The following is a 6,192-nucleotide window of genomic DNA, read 5'->3' on the forward strand; positions in this document are numbered from 1 at the left end:
AAAAATCAAGTTCATGCTGCTCATTTACATCAAGTGGAATCGTCACAACTCGACACAGGGCACTTTTAACACCCTATTTATTTATAAATATTCTTTAAATAAAATGTTTTTGAAATACAATTTGATTAGAATTTTCTTAGTTTTATTTAATGATTGTACCATAACTTCTGCATTTTCTGAAATGACTTTTAAGAAAACATTGATTGGCTACATTTAAATAACTGGTCTTACCCTCATTTCCCTCTCGATAGTTGATGACAGATTTATAGCAGCTACTTGCTAGTAATCTCTCCTCCTCTTCAGGTTTATGTAATAGGCTATCATTTGGCTCTGTGTATACCTATTAATTTCCTGCAGACCTTTTTCTTTCTTCTGTTTTATTTGACATATTGTATTATTTACTACTGGCATCATACTGATGTTTAGTTTAATCATGTTTATTCCTCTATATCCCCACTTTATCTTGGTAGGAAAGAACTAGGGTGGCCATGCCTTGGAGCAACAGTCACAACATTTGAAGAGAATATATTATCTGCTCTTCAGTGCTGTTCATAAACTGATATATACCACTGGGAGGAAGCTGGGTGTATGATTCACAGCAAACAAAATTCTTCAGATTGTCCCCCCCCCCCCCTTTAAAATGTTATGCTGCCTGGATTCATTGTCATTATTTGACAAGAGTCATACTATTTAGCTGTGACTGGCCACACCACATTACTTTGGTTCATTGACTGGAACAAGTAGGCAATCATAATTCATTCTTCAGGATTCACTGCTTGCCACAATCCACAACTAGTGAAGGATCTATGTTATAGAAAGTATTTTTTATTATTATAGTGACTTTTGGTAATGACCAACATGCTTCACATACGCTTTACTCAATCTTGTTTTATTCCAAATCTTTCAGATTTTCAGAATAGCTTTTCTTTGTATGAAGAACACCATGGCATAATTGAGAAGGTGAGCAAAGGTGTGGCTCATGGAATACTGATGGACAGCAGATAACCATGTGGGAGACTTCTGAATATAGTCAGCCTTCCACATTTACAGGTTAAACTTTTGTGGACTTGATTATTTGAAGATTTGATATTATAATATAAAACCTTTCTTCATGGTAGATTGACCAGATTTTTCATTGTATACTTGTGAACAAAATGGGAAATTGATGAGTCTGAGATCTTCTACAGTTTCTATGTATAACTTAGATATCTACCTCAAAACCATTTCCATTGCAGATATCATGACCTATATATTTGCCAACATGCTTCATAAATCATGCAACCATTGCATTAATAGAAAATGTTTTTCCAATGGATGTTGCATATACAAGTGCCTAAAATGCTTCTGTGAATGATGATTGTAAGAGCAGTTCCTTTAATTGTGAAATTCTAGATAGTGTATTAAGTCTATTCAAAGGTAAGTCCTACCTACTCCATTGTGCAATTGTAGTCTAAATAATGAGTTTTCTTATTAATTAAAATAACCTTTCAGACAAATATCTTAGGATTTTTTCTATGTTTTATCTCCCTTAGCTAGAAATTTGACATATTACTAAAATGGTATCAATAATTTAGCCATTTCATGCTAATGGTGAGTGTAAGAAGAAAACATATAACCCCCACATTGCTACCAATTTGTACATGAGCTGCAAAAAAGACTAACAAATTATTTATTTATTTACTACATTTCTATACCGCTTTTCTCACCCCTGGGGGGACTCAAAGCAGTTTACAACATAATAAATGGCAAATTCAATGCCTCACATATATATAAAATATCACACATCTAAATCAATAACATATAACTGTAGATAAAAAAATGTTAAAACTATAAAAACATCAAACATAGATATAAGCATGAAACATTATTGCTGCAATTAACAATGTGGACCCCGTTTCTCCCCCTCACTCCCCAACTCTCTCTCCATAGTGTTTCAGCCCTTCTTTTTATACCCTCCCTGCTCCCCTCACATCCCAACAGACACAAAGTTATTTAGGTACATTTTGAATACAAAATGGGGAGGGTAAAAAAAAAGTCCTGGGCCTTCTTGGGGGATGGTAAATATGATATGAGGTCCTTGGGACGGGTGGAGGGAGAGTCTTATCTGATGATGGTAGTAGGCTACTGATCAGCTTCGTAAAAGTCCAGAGGAACATAGATTTTATCAGTTGTGGTGTCATAAGTTAGGTGTGAGCTATCACTTGCCAGTAGACTGAGGATGGGGAAGGGCAATGAAGTGCAGCTGCCCCTAAGGAAAGTTGGTGTGTAAGCTGCACCTGGCACTCTGGAGGAGCTGAAGTCTCCTGGCCTCCTTTTCACCTTCTCTTTGCTGGCTGTTGGAGGGAGGTGGCAGTGAGGTGTAGCTGCTGCCAAGGAGAGTTGGTGTGTAGGCTGCACCTTGCACTCTGGAGGAGCTGAAGTCTCCTGGCCTCCTTTTCACCTCCTCCTTGCTGGCTGTTGGAGGGAGGGGGCAGCGAGGTGTAGCTGCTGCCAAGGAGAGTTGGTGTGTAGGCTGCACCTTGCACTCTGGAGTAGCTGAAGTCTCTTGGCCTCCTTTTCATCTCCTTGCTGGCTCATTGATACTGCCTATAGAATCCAAATGGGGAGGGTTGTAACTGAGAGAGTTCTTCTGAAAACTGAGGTCCATTTGGAAACTGTGCAGATGCAAACCTTGTTAATAGGATACCTGCTCCTTCAATTAAAGCCAAAAGAATTCCTCCCATAGCCTCTGATTCAAAAATGGCAACTGGCCCATTTCTGGCAGCTAATATGGCGCCAGTTAGGGCTCCACTGGTGATGGAGTTCCAAGGATCTTCTTTTCCTCCTAGTTTAAATTCAACCAATAGTCCTAACTAGAGGAAATCTGCTGAATTAGTTATTGAATAGTAACATACTTGTTTTTAAAGAAAGTAATATTTCAATATAGCTGCACATTTTCACGTAGGAAAATGGCGGGGACGAGGAGCAGGGCCTTCTCGGTGGTGGCCCCTCACCTGTGGAACACACTCCCCGGGGAGATTAGATCAGCGACTTCCCTTTTTTCATTCAGAAAAAAATTGAAGACCTGGATGTGGGACCAGGCTTTTGGACATTCTGGCAGCTAAAGAAAAGACCTTGATGATGGGCAGGAATTGACGGAACGGAATGGATTTATGGAACTCTGAACACTGAGCATGAGATTGTTTACTATTCTGTTATGTACTGATGTTTTTAACCTGTTAACTGTTTAATTGCTTTTATGTATGTATGTATATTTGACATAGGCATCGAATTGTGCCTTCTTTTGTAAGCCGCCCTGAGTCCCCCCTCAGGGGTGAGAAGGGCGGGGTAGAAGCAACTGAAATAAATAAATAAATAAATAAATAAATACAGTGAATGAGCAACATAAAGGAAATGAAAAGTTACTTCATCCTCATCAGTTGTTGTGTTGATTCCATTTACTCAATAGATTTACTATAGTTGAGACTAATAACTGTGTGTAGACCTTTATGGTTCACTGTGTCTTAAAGACATTTTCCTATGACAGCTTACTGTTCCCTTATTTTTTACAAACATATGCAAAACACTGACAAGACTGTACAGATATGTTGAACCAGTTATTTTAACCCTCAAATATTCTAGATTAGCAATACACATACAGGTTGTTGTGTACCTTCAAGTTGTGTAATCCTACCATTAACTGATCATGGGATTTTCTTGACAAGATTTGTTCAGAAACAATGTATTAAACAGCGTATTTTAATGCTGAGATAAATGCTTTAATGTTTATATATGCATATAATGATTTCTTGTCCCGACATTGAATGTTTGCCATATATATGCTGTGCTCTGCCCTGAGTCCCCTTCGGGTTGAGAAGGGTGGAATATAAATGTTTTAAATAAAATGAAATAAAATAAATAATTGGTCTAACTTTACTTTCATCTGAGGCTGTGTGTGACTTGACCAAAATCACTAGATTTCCATGACTGAGTGAGTACTTGAACTCTGTTCTCTAGAGTTGTAGTCCAACAGTCAAAACACTAAACGATGTCGGCTCTGATATACATGAACACAGAAATAATATAAATGAAGCTGAGGGGTACTTTTAATTCTCATTCATATATGCTAACATTAAAAATGCCATTGTAGTTAAATGACTTCCCCTTCTGCTCTGTATAATGAGGTCTGGAACAACCTTCCATTTAGAAATGAAAGAAAGATAATAAAAATGTGTGTGTACTCTATAAAACAGCAAATGAATTTTTTTCAGTGAAACTATTCCAGTACAAACTGTTTAAGTTTCACTCCTACTCGCTATGTTTCTTTAAAGATATTCGAGATTACCTAAATGTTCACTTTATTTTCTCAGGTGTTAATGAATATTCCAACAGCCACATACTGGGTATCCCAGCGGATGTAGTGTGAATTAGACACTATACTCAGCAGATAACATCCTAAGGTATTAGCATATATTTTAAATGCAAGATGAATTATTTTTGCTACCTCTTGTGGGGTTATTTAGCATCTTTGAAATCCTCTTTTGATTTCCATGTAAGTTCTCAACATTTTTTCTTCCCAAATGTAATGTGTAGAGCAGAAAACAATAATGCAACTTAATGCTTTAGAAATGCTGAATAATTATTATGTTATTTTCTAAATCATAGGATATATTACATTAGATTTCTTGAATATGGCCATGATCCTGCTAGTCTGAAAACAGAGCCCTGAGCATATAAGGTGTGATATTATTTGATGACAATTTAACTCCATCTTTCATTAAATAACATTCTTCTTTCAGGTTTAGCTTCATGATACATTTCTGAAATAGGTTAAGATAAGGAAGAGTAAGAACTAACTAGCTCAATGTTGCCAGTGACTATCACAACCAACTATGGATTTGAATCTGTGTTTCTATTAGCTCAGCTGTGCAATTCATACAATTCATAAAATGGATGTTGGCCTAGGTCTTAATTTCTTGGTAAGGGCAAAGAAATGGACATAGTTGTGCTAAAAATAGTACAATACTTTCATCAATCTGCTAAAAGAGATTGCAGCCTGTTGACACTCTTTTGAAATCCCTTCCTATGCCCATAACTGGAAAGTGTCTCCTTGTGCTGTATATTTTAAGAAATAGGACAATAAATGAATCAACTGCTAAGTTTATATTTCTCTTATCAGCTTAACTTTCTACTGTTGACTTTGAATAATCTATTCAACACCTTTTAAAAAAGATTTACAGCGATTTTGTACCTGCAAAAATGATTAATTCAGCAAACTATGATAACAATCTAATCTAATTAAAGTATGAACATTCCTTAAATAATGCATATTACACTGCTACTGCTCAGTGTTTCACCAATTTTAATCTGATTCCCAATGTCAGCTTAGGTGAAGAGAAATGTTTAAAAACTTCTAAATTTAAAGTGACAGTTGGCACATACTATGTTAATGTTCTTGTTCAAACTCCTCAGGAGCTGCTGTCTTGAGATCTTAAACATTTTGAGATGCATGCCATGCCCTCATGATTTAGAACAGAGTAAACTTACCACAGTGTGCTAAAACAATAGCATAAAATTGCACTTCTGGATAAAATGAGAATCTGCTAAAAGGGAATTAAGTTGTAGCACAACTATAGAATGTATTACAAAATAGACATAGATATAAAATCACTCATAGGTGAAACCATCACACTTCATCACATGTATTAAAATAGAAAAAGTATCACATTTTTCATATCTCTCTTGAATTTACCAGGTGAAAGTCTTCTATGCAAGAAAATACTTCTTCCAACAAGTAGAGCATGGCATCAAAAACAGCCCAAATGCCTCATGTGAACTGCTATTGAAGTTTATTTTTACCTACCAAAATATGTCTTTATGATCAAGTCCCTGCCATTAATTGAATGCATGCAGTAGTTTTTAGACTAATGTAATGAAATTAGGGGAATGGAAAATTTATCATGTTTTTATTGTTCCAGCTGTACTCATTTCTGTGCAAACTCAAAGGCAACACTCTTGAACACTCTTGCTACTGAAATAAGAAATTCACTCATAGAATGTATGTGCTGACTTAACTCACTTACAGATAAAAGTAGGCACTTAGAAAAAAATATAACAGTAGGTAAATTGCTCCAAAGAACAGCCTTATCCTTGTATCAAAACAGATCATATAGTTTGATTCTATGGTTTTTGGGTACTACATTTTCTCTTCCA

The 6,192-nt window shown here is 36.0% G+C and overlaps 1 long non-coding RNA gene across 1 annotated transcript in view; it reads left to right on the forward strand.

Annotated features, from left to right (window-relative positions):
* LOC137097094 (uncharacterized) overlaps positions 1 to 978 on the forward strand; it is a 113,719-nt gene extending 112,741 nt beyond the window's left edge. The window contains exon 3 of the long non-coding RNA XR_010909973.1: positions 908 to 978. This is a non-coding gene — a long non-coding RNA (uncharacterized lncRNA). The remainder of the gene's footprint in view (positions 1 to 907) is intronic.
* The last annotated feature ends 5,214 nt before the right edge of the window (positions 979 to 6,192 follow it).

This window comes from Anolis sagrei, chromosome 5 (genome assembly GCF_037176765.1).
Source record: "Anolis sagrei isolate rAnoSag1 chromosome 5, rAnoSag1.mat, whole genome shotgun sequence".
Lineage (NCBI taxonomy): Eukaryota > Metazoa > Chordata > Lepidosauria > Squamata > Dactyloidae > Anolis > Anolis sagrei.